We start from the raw sequence: 10184 nt of genomic DNA, 5'->3' as shown, positions 1-10184 counted from the left end.
TCCTTTGGGAAAGCTCTCCAGCAGAAAGCCTGACAGTCTTCTCTATGTACTGAAGGGTTTTAAAGTCAATTGCTCTCAGAATAATCCTCTGAAAAACAGCCTACCCCATGCCTCTGGTTCTTAGATAAAATATTTAAAAATAAACATCATCTTTGTGCATGCAGTCAGAGACCTCAGTATTCTTCCTAAGAGCCAAGAACTTGCATTGGAGCTTTGGCTAAAATTCTGTGCCATTTCAGCAACCTGTGAGTTGTGCAGTCACCTCTCAGGAAGTGCTTTCTGTGTAAAATAAACCCTATGCTTATATCAACAGAACCATATTACATAATATAATTGGAGGAAAGCTGTGCATTGTGTGATTGACTTCAAAGTGACACTTTTGTAAGCGTTTACTTTGAAGTGGAAGGATTAAAACAACATAACTCTTCAGAGTAGCAACTCTTTATGCTGGATGGTACAGTGAAACCAGTTCAAAGGACCAGTCTGGCACTAAAAGGATGATTCACAGTAGTGAAAAGCCCAAATTACCCCACAGACCCAACCAACTCAAACAACAGGGAATTTTGGATGAAGAACCTACACTTACAGCTGATTCCAGGGACTCTAAGAAGACAGAAAGATAGATCCAAACAGTGGCAAGCTTCTGGAAACCCTGAGTATGTTCCAGGAATTTCATTGCCTGTCTTTAATATATCTGGACTTCACTTTCAGTTTCAGGTGCAGTGCTAGGTGAGAGAGCAAAAAATATTCAGCCCTGTTAAAAAAAAGGTGAACTTTTATTAACCATTTCTAAAGGATGCTCTTATTTGTTGTGATAACAATCTTAAAGATTCTTTTCTCTAGGTGCAGCTCATGTAATGTTGCCTTAATATATATTTTCCCACAAAAATAGTAGTTTGTTAATTTATAAAGATATTGAGATAATTATTTGTAAAGTACCATAAACTCTGTGTAATACTATTTTCTGTAAGGTCTGTTATTATGGGTATTAGTAATACTCATTAGCAGACAAAACCAGAAAAGAATGTGTTTTATCCAACACCTAAAATTAATTAGTCTTCTGCTCTCACATGCTGCTCATAAACTTATTTTAATTGACTTAGATCACCAAACAAGGATGAACTTTAAAATACTTAATGAAAGAAAAATGCGTGTTCATTTTCCTTCTATGAAGACGACAGGCACAAGAAATAACTATCTGGCAAGAGTTATGTTTCTAGTTTAACAACTGTTTAATACTAGGAAAAATATGACATTTCCATATTCCAACTCTCACTGCTCACTGAAAAATGTCTTGGAACTGATGTTAATAACTACCTCGGCAGTCACTTTTAAAAAGGCACAGGGCCAACCAAGTCTGCTATTTCTGTGATGTTATAGGGAAGCAGACAGTTTTAAAGCAGGGTTGTTATACAATTAAAAGCCCTACTAATGAACAGGCTCTTGGACAGCACAGAACAACCATTTTGCGGTCTCCGAGCACCTTCCAGCCAAAGCCTCCAGAGGATTTCCAAAGGCTCCCAGGAGGAAGGGGAATGCCGTGTGCTCTCAAGGGCACTGTGATTCCACAGCAGGGGAGAAGAGGGCCTGGAGCCCCTCCAAGGTGGGGACATTCCCCAGCAAGGTGTGAGGCTGGATGCAGGACAGGTCAGAGCTATCCAGTCCCTCTCCATGTAACAATTACCTTGGCTTCCCGAGTGGTGCAGTCACCACTCTGCTCCCACAGACTGAACATGTCACCAACATTTGCTGGCAAGAGCACTGTGGGGCCAATGGCTGAGGATCTGCTGTGGTGGGTGCTGCAGCCAAGGGCAGCTTTGACAAATTCAGCAGGGCCTGGATCAGGCAGCAAACTGAACTGCCACATCTTTCTTTCCGGGTAGGACTGTGCCAGAGCAGTATCATGGCAGGGAACTTCCCTGGAGATTTCACATAGAAATTTCTTGGTGGAGGGAAGGATTCGGTTTCCTTGGATCTGTGTATGACAAACTCCACACACAGTGTTTTAAAATATATTTTTAGCTGAATATAACAAAAATGACACACTGCCTTGCATCTTCAAGAAGCAAAAAATATTCTACAAACACAGATGTTGTGATGCCTGTGAAGTACAACATGTGTCGTGGTCTTACCCATCACTTAAATATAGCTGTTCCTAAAATGGCAAACAACAGCTCTTTGCCCAGTGGTGAAACTTTCCTGTAATTTAATGATACAGGACAGATTCTGCCAGAACTTCGGGCAGGCACAATGGGAAAACCTCAGAGGACTGAGCCTGCACAGCCTCCTCCTCCATTCTGTGGAGGTGCACAGGATTTCCTCCAGGCTGACATCAAAGGTGTTCTGCACCATCACAGGCCCGGTCTCTATGCATGTGCTGGGCATTCCATGGCCCTACTGCTGTGAATTGCCTTGCAAGTTAAACAGATGCTTCAAAACAGAATGCTTTAGGGAAAAGACAGTTTTCCATCAAAAACACACCTCATTTTTCTGGGATGTGGGATCATGTCTTCTGCTTATGCAAACTGCAGTATCTACACAGACAAAATTGTTATCTTTCTATTGCACTCATTTCTGCTATTTACATACTACTCTGAATGCTAAAAAAACCATAAAAGCTGGTATTCCAGAGGATGATGAAACACTCAATACCTCAAAGCTTCCACTAACACAGAAATAACACCAGGGCTAAGCACTGGCTGCTCTGTAGGTTGCACTTGTGTTCCTAAGCAAATAAACATTTCAGGAGATACATGGTTAAAAAATAAACTCCAAAAGTTTATTACTCACTGCATGTCTGAGGTCTCCAAGGCAGAGGTGAGGACCACCAGATCCTAATGCCCAGAAATCAGGGTGAGGCCACAGTCCAGGGGAGATGAAACCTGTGTGCAAATGGAGAATCCACTGAGTAAGTGAGGTGCATCTTGTGAAAAACAAATGTTACAGGTACTCTTGATATCTTCCCGTGTGTAAAAGCAAAAGTGCAAGGGCTGGATTACCTGGGAGATGAGCCCAGTAAGAAAAGATGACGCTGTGACAAATTAGGGATTTTTTTTTGTTAGGGAAGGAGCAAAGAGAATATGTCAGTTCTATTTTCTCTTGGCAGTCAGAGATAGGAGGAAGAAAAGGGGCATAGAACACCTCTCAGAGTAAGCATTTGCCACACATTCATCAGTTATCTCCATGCTGTCAGGAGGATTGTACTGACACAGATCACACTAAAATGAAATATTAATCCCGCCCCCCCCAAATATTCACTCATTTCAGGATGCTGAGCAATGGCCCACATTTTTGAAAGAGTTGGACTCGCCTAACTCAGCTGACATGACCTGGATTTGCCTAAACTCTGAACACAAAGCTGGACACTTCAACGGAGCACCCTTTGGTTTGACATGCAGTGTCCAGCTCTTCCAAACTGCACCTTTCCCACATCCCCTCAAACCCATGAAAGCAAAAAGCTGGGCGCAGTCACTGATGCAGAGAGCAGTCACGATCACAGTCATCCACTCTCTCCAGGTAAATACTCTCACAAGCAATATTTGAGTAATGTTTTTAATTATTTTTGGATGGAAACCCCCTTTACTATATAGAGAACCTTAAAAAAGCCCTCTGAACTTTAAGGCAACCAGATTTCACTTTTTAGTATGTGCAATTCATACAGTGTCACACCTAGCCTATGTGACACCTCCGAGGAAGTGTTATTTATTCCAGTTCGGACAGAAACCAGTAACTAGAGTCATGTCTTCTTTAAAAAAACACCATTCCCAATCTCAACACGCTAATTCCTTGAAAATTTTCTTTATAAAGACATGCAATAAACTAGTATGTGCAAGTTCAAACTTAAGTAAGCCCCAAGAAGGAATGTCTGTCAGGGTAAGCCTCAACAAGAAACTAAAATTCATTTTGCAGAATGCAGCTCTGCCAATAACTATAGTTGGTAGAAAAATGTCCTCTGGCCCTTGCCCCATAAGGCTTCCATTTTAAATTTTAGCCTTTAGTGACACTGAGCAGCTGGCAAGTAGGAATTGGTAGTCTGGGAGCCAGGATTAGACCAAAGCTCTGAATGACCTAGAGTTACATGGATTTTGCCCAAAGTTCTGTATTTACATTAATGCACACTTACATTTGCCATCACCACAAACAGGATGAAGCACTCAAGTGCTAACCAAGAATAAGCTTTGTATGATGGCAGAGAAGCAGAATCCATCCTTCACAAACTCCATTTGTCACAATCACTTTAGACCCGCAGCATGGGAAATTGTGGATACCATTAAATGGAAAGCTGGCATGAAATCACCAATCTGTGTAGTATGTTTGTTTTAAAATATTGTTACAAGCTTAAAATCCATTTCCATTGCAGAACAACATTCTGGGGTTTGGACTGCATTTGGGCTCAAGCCAGTGGGCTTCGTTCAATCTGACAATCCATTAGCAGAGGCCTGATGTTCACATACATTAACCCAGAGAGGGCATTTGTACAGGCACTGCAAACCCAAACTGCAGCAGCCTGCTTATTTCTGGTTACTTCTGGGGGGCAGGGAAGGTGTGAAGCCACAGCCCCGACCAGACAAGGCCATTTACAGGAGCAATGTCTGTCCTGTCAGACATTCCCATGTCCCTCCCGGACACGGCCTGGCCAGGCCCTGACGCACCAGCCGAGGGACACGCTCTCCCTGCCTCCGGAGCTGCGGGGCCTCCCCACCTCGCACCCTGCCTGGAATCCCCCTCCTCTGCCGCCAGAACTGGGCCCTGCCTCTTGCACACCTCCAGCTCCCAGGGACCTCCAGGAATTTGCCGTGACAACACTGCTATGGAGTTCCCTTTTGCCTTTCGGTGACTGTTCTTATGTGGTTACCAGCACTGACTTCTGTGCATGGCAACAGCTTTGTCACCACCCTCTGATGCTGTCCCAAGTTGTGGTATGATTTAAGAAGCACACACAAGTCCCTTTGTCACGCTGGCTTTGCCTCTGCTCCGCTCAGTTACTTTCCATTGGGAGTTCTCCCTGCTGCAGGTGACAGGCACGGAGAGGGCCCATGCCAGTCTAGCGAGCTCCCCAGCCCACACAGAGCCCAGTCACACGATCCTACAGCAAGGGGGAGCCCCTGAAAAGGGCCCGATGTGCCCGTGTGTGGGTGCGCGGGCGGTGCCACCGACGCACCGCTGACACAGCGGGCGCTCCTCAGGGCTGGCAGGGCAGGGCTCGAGCGCCAGGCACACAGCACTGCCCCTCTCGGCCCCCTCGGGTGGCCAGGCCTCGCCACACACTCACTCCAGGGCAAGGCTTTGTACCCCAGGCTGAAGCTTTCGCTGGTTAAACCTTCCCGAAGGGACTCGAAGCGGTGGCAGTGAGCGTGAGGTGTGTTAGACTCTGTGTCCATTATTCATGATGCTGTTGCCACAGGCCCTAATTTTACATAAGTGAAAGTCACAGGAGAACTGTTGGGATGATTGGCTGGGAAGAGCCCAGGGAAGGAGTGCCTCTTCAGTCGGTATTAAAGACATAGTTCAGTATTACAGTTTCTGTTTGTGAAGCCTCCTGGGAGTTGAAATATGCAATACATTTTCTCGGAATAGTGACAAGCTGAAACCTAAAATCTTGAAGACAGTCTTTAGAATCAATTTCTTCATGTCGTCTGCACAATTCCATTCTAATTCCCCACGTATGAAAAATACATAACCCCTCATCTCCTAATTCATCTGCCTTACAGTTTCTTTTAGCTCCTATTTAAAAACTCCTAAAATCCTATCCTAGCCATTTCTCTGCGCCTGCTCTGGGATGCCAAAGATTTCAAAATTTACAATCAGTCTGGCAAGGAGCAGATTATACATTCTCTGAAGACAGGAACGTGCCCATTGGCAGTATCAACTTACCAATACAGCACAAAGGCCTAGTGAAACTGAAATAATTGATTCCCCTCCCTTACCAGCATAAAAAATAGAGTTGTATAAAAACATCTGCTTTTCTATCACACAGCATCTATAGCAAACATACTGGACAGTATTTCAGTATTTTCCTGTTGGGGAAAGGAGCTGCAGGCACAGAATCCATGACATGTAAATTAAGATTTACTTCGCAAGATGTATCTTAGTTGTGAAAGTAGGTCATGCATTTAAGGCATTTCTAGACTCTGTCTCTTGATGTAAACATTCTGAAAACATTCTTGTGTGTATAAAATAATATTTTCATTATTTATCAGATTTCCTTCTCTAAGAACATTAAAGAATGGGTATTTCTAAGAGTCCTCATTGGGCAGTGAACATAAGTACTTCTCTGCAACCTTTTATAACCTTAGGTAGTGCATGCTTAGTTCTTAATGGAACTGCACGCTTCAAGCACACCACAAACAAGGGTGATGCAGCAGAAAAAGATGTCATATGAAGATCCCAGGCTGCACACAGAGGGGTCCTGACTAAACCATACCATGAAATTTTCAAATGTTTCCTACCTTGTACTGTTTTGGGACTCTTGGAATTTCCTCAAGACTGGTGTTGGGTATTTGTTCACCCGGCTACGAGCAAGTTAATCCACGAGCAAAGTTAAAGAGAAAAAAAAAAAGTAGTGAAAGTAAGAAAGCAAGAGAGCCTCTGTGTTTGAGATGGGAACTGAGTTTCCAGGCCAGAACATCTATCAAGAGAATCTAAAAAAACAGAGGCAATTTAAGGCAGCACCACTATCAATTTATCCACTAGGTGTCACAAAATAATCATGCAACCAGATGAAAAGCAATTATATGTAAAATGTGTCAGTGTACTACATCAATGAAGTGCTGCTTTGAAAGGGAATCTGTGATAAGAGCAGATGCAGGAAAATGTCATGGCTCTCACGAATATGCAAACTGTCAGCAGTGTATGGGAACCTGAGCCATGACACACAAAAGCTGCTGCTAACCACAGTGTGTGTCACGGACTGGATTCACACACACGCAAGTGTTCCTGGAAAAAAACATCTTCCCCAATCCTAAAAGCAGTGTTAGCAGCCCTCAGAATGGCAAGTCTTATGTTTCTTGCTTTTTAATGCTCCAGCTACTGGACTAATGTATTATGTCAGATTCTCTACAAGTATATAAAAATCCATCACACTACACAGAAAACAATGCAAAGAAAACAAGTTCTGAGGGTTAAAATGTAAGAGGAAGAGAAACAAAACCACATTATTAATATTAGTATAAAATCCACCACAAACGCCAAACATGGAAATTGGCAATAACCTGTAACAGACACTCCTTAGATCCAGATTGTTCTCTTGGAAGGGTAGGCTTGAAAATTACCAAATGGTTCTGTAGCCATTATTTTCCAGAAATTAGCCTCTACTACATTGGCAGTATTTTTGTTCTTAAATATTCCTGGACCATTTTAAATTCATAATTACATGTACACCTGCACTCATCCAAAACACTGAGTGCATTAAAGGATTAAGGCTGGGCTGTTGAAACAGGCCCCTCAGTTTCCAAAATGGTTTTTTAATAACTATTTAGCAACTTTTCCTCAGAGTTGCATAAAATTTTTACACGCCAAGTGGACTCCAGTGTGAGTTTATCATTATCTATACTCACATACAATGCACACAGTTAAAAATATTGTAATCAATAGCATATGCAACTTTATGAACTAGAATAGCCTGGTTCCTGAAGAAGAGGAAACATACCCTGAACATTTTTTATCTCATAAACACAACAGTAGCAGGGCTATATATGCTCTGCTGCCAATTGCCTTTATACCCAGCCAGCCCAAGCTGTGTCAAACCCCTTCCCCCTCGTCAGACACGCAGTAAACCAACATATGCCCTACCACAGCAGTGGATGTGTACACTGCAGGTTATGTGTTTTATCCTGGCTGTAAAAAGCAAGCTTTTCCAGGCTGGAAGCAAGTACACGTGATAAAGTTTGGATTTTTTACACGGTCTTTCTTTTTAAGATGTGCTTTCTAGATGTCAGAGCCGGCCAACAGTTTGGAAATACTTTCTTACTTGGTGATCACCAGAAGGAAGCTTTTCTTCACTGCAGTTTGCCCCTTTTTTTTGGAGCAACTCAATTAAGTACTTGTGCTTACAGGAACACAGGCACAAAGCTGAAAGGACATACTGGGGTTTTTTGTTTCCAATACTAGCATAACTTCAATGTGTCTATGCTAAAGGAATCTGATATTGTGAAATACACTTTCAGAAGAACTCAAAACATTCTCTTAAGTTCTCCACAAGTTAAAACCATTATCTGACTTTGAAGAACCCTCCAGTGATCCCCGTTTAAGCTGACAGAATGCAGAGCCTCGTGAAGTCAATCAGAATTTTGCTATCATGTAGTGAAGCTGTGATTTCCCTTTAGGCAGAGCCATACAGAAAAATGCTGAGGTAACTATTCATTACTTGTGCACCAGGACCCCCAGATCCCTCACTATGGAGCTGCTTCCCACACAGTTGCCCCCCGCCTGTTTCTGTATGACCTCGCTGGTGGCAGTACACACACCATTTCTCAAATTATCCATATTAAAACATTTTTTCTTTTTTTTATTCGAAAGCTCATCTATCCTAGGCCTCACTTGGCCTTGAAGTGCCGTGAGTAAAACAGCTTAGGAATGTGAATGTACAGCAAATGTGCTTCCCATTAGCTCTTAATGCCATAAATCTAAAATCCCTGATACTGCTGTTAGAGCAGTGCTTCCACTCAAATCTTAAAGAAGCTTTAGACAAGATAGTAAGTCTCAACAGCCACATACAAGACACTTACTTCTGCGTAGGAGAGGCTTGCAAATGCATGTGGGTCAGAGGTCCTGCCCCTGTGCATCAGTATTTCACTTAGAATGGAATAATTTTAAATTACATTAAGAACTATAATCATATTCTGCTATCATTTACTTTTTCATATCCTCTACCATTAGAAATAAGCTTGAAGACATCCATCCAGCCCCAAGTGCACTATTCTGGGAAAGTTTCCATTTAGATGAGAACATTTATGCTCCTAAGTACATGATTTTTTTTAAAGCTTAATTCAATATGAATAACTGGTTCAACTTGGAGTGTGCTCATTAGTGAGCAGTTGGAAGGAACCGGTTAATCATTGTTTGCCATCTGCTTTGGAGAATCGACACTGTACAGAACCTTTTCTGCAGCCAACAAACCCACAGTGCACAGAGAGCACTAAAGGAAAACCCTGTTTCCAGCCATGGGGTTCTTTCCTGTGTACACTGCAACGATGAATACTTTGTGGCTGACCCCCTCTCCCTCCCTGGCAGCCCCTGCCCTGGTCTCTGTGGGACTCCCCCACCATGGAGCAGCCCCTGCACAAGCACAGCAGTGGTGCTGTGGAGGAGCCCCAGTCCCTGCACAGGCACAGCAGTGATGCTGTGGAGGAGCCCCAGTCCCTGCACAGGCACAGCAGTGATGCTGTGGAGGAGCCCCAGTCCCTGCATATGCACAGCAGTGGTGCTGTGGAGGAGCCCCAGTCCCTGCATATGCACAGCAGTGGTGCTGTGGAGGAGCCCCAGTCCCTGCATATGCACAGCAGTGGTGCTGTGGAGGAGCCCCAGTCCCTGCATATACACAGCAGTGGTGCTGTGGAGGAGCCCCAGTCCCTGCACAGGCACAGCAGTGATGCTGTGGAGGAGCCCCAGTCCCTGCACAGGCACAGCAGTGGTGCTGTGGAGGAGCCCCAGTCCCTGCACAGGCACAGCAGTGGTGCTGTGGAGGAGCCCCAGTCCCTGCATATACACAGCAGTGGTGCTGTGGAGGAGCCCCAGTCCCTGCACAGGCACAGCAGTGGTGCTGTGGAGGAGCCCCAGTCCCTGCATATGCACAGCAGTGATGCTGTGGAGGAGCCCCAGTCCCTGCACAGGCACAGCAGTGATGCTGTGGAGGAGCCCCAGTCCCTGCACAGGCACAGCAGTGGTGCTGTGGAGGAGCCCCAGTCCCTGCACAGGCACAGCAGTGGTGCTGTGGAGGAGCCTCAGTGCTCTGCCCAGTGAACAGGAGAGCAAGGCTGTCACTGCACGAGGCCACCGGGCAGGAGGAGCTCAGGAGGCTGCAGGACACATAAAAGATGCCACCTGTGACCTGACTGTCATTTACATGGTTAGAATACAAACCTAGAGAAATATTAGCACCATTATCCATTTCAGCTTCCACATCCCCCCCCATCTTTCTTCATGTATGATCAGTAAACTGCCCCTCTGCACTCCCCACTGGATTT

The 10184-nt window shown here is 44.4% G+C and overlaps 1 long non-coding RNA gene across 1 annotated transcript in view; it reads right to left on the bottom strand.

Annotated features, from left to right (window-relative positions):
- Nucleotides 1-561: 561 nt before the first annotated feature.
- Nucleotides 562-10184, bottom strand: part of LOC116786540 — a 155595-nt gene continuing 145972 nt past the window's right edge. The window contains exons 13-14 of the long non-coding RNA XR_004356987.1: nt 2791-2882; nt 562-754 (exon numbers count right to left, since the gene is read on the bottom strand). This is a non-coding gene — a long non-coding RNA (uncharacterized LOC116786540). The remainder of the gene's footprint in view (nt 755-2790; nt 2883-10184) is intronic.

This window comes from Chiroxiphia lanceolata, chromosome 5, assembly GCF_009829145.1.
Source record: "Chiroxiphia lanceolata isolate bChiLan1 chromosome 5, bChiLan1.pri, whole genome shotgun sequence".
NCBI lineage: Eukaryota > Metazoa > Chordata > Aves > Passeriformes > Pipridae > Chiroxiphia > Chiroxiphia lanceolata.
This window is presented reverse-complemented; position numbering and strand designations above follow the sequence as displayed.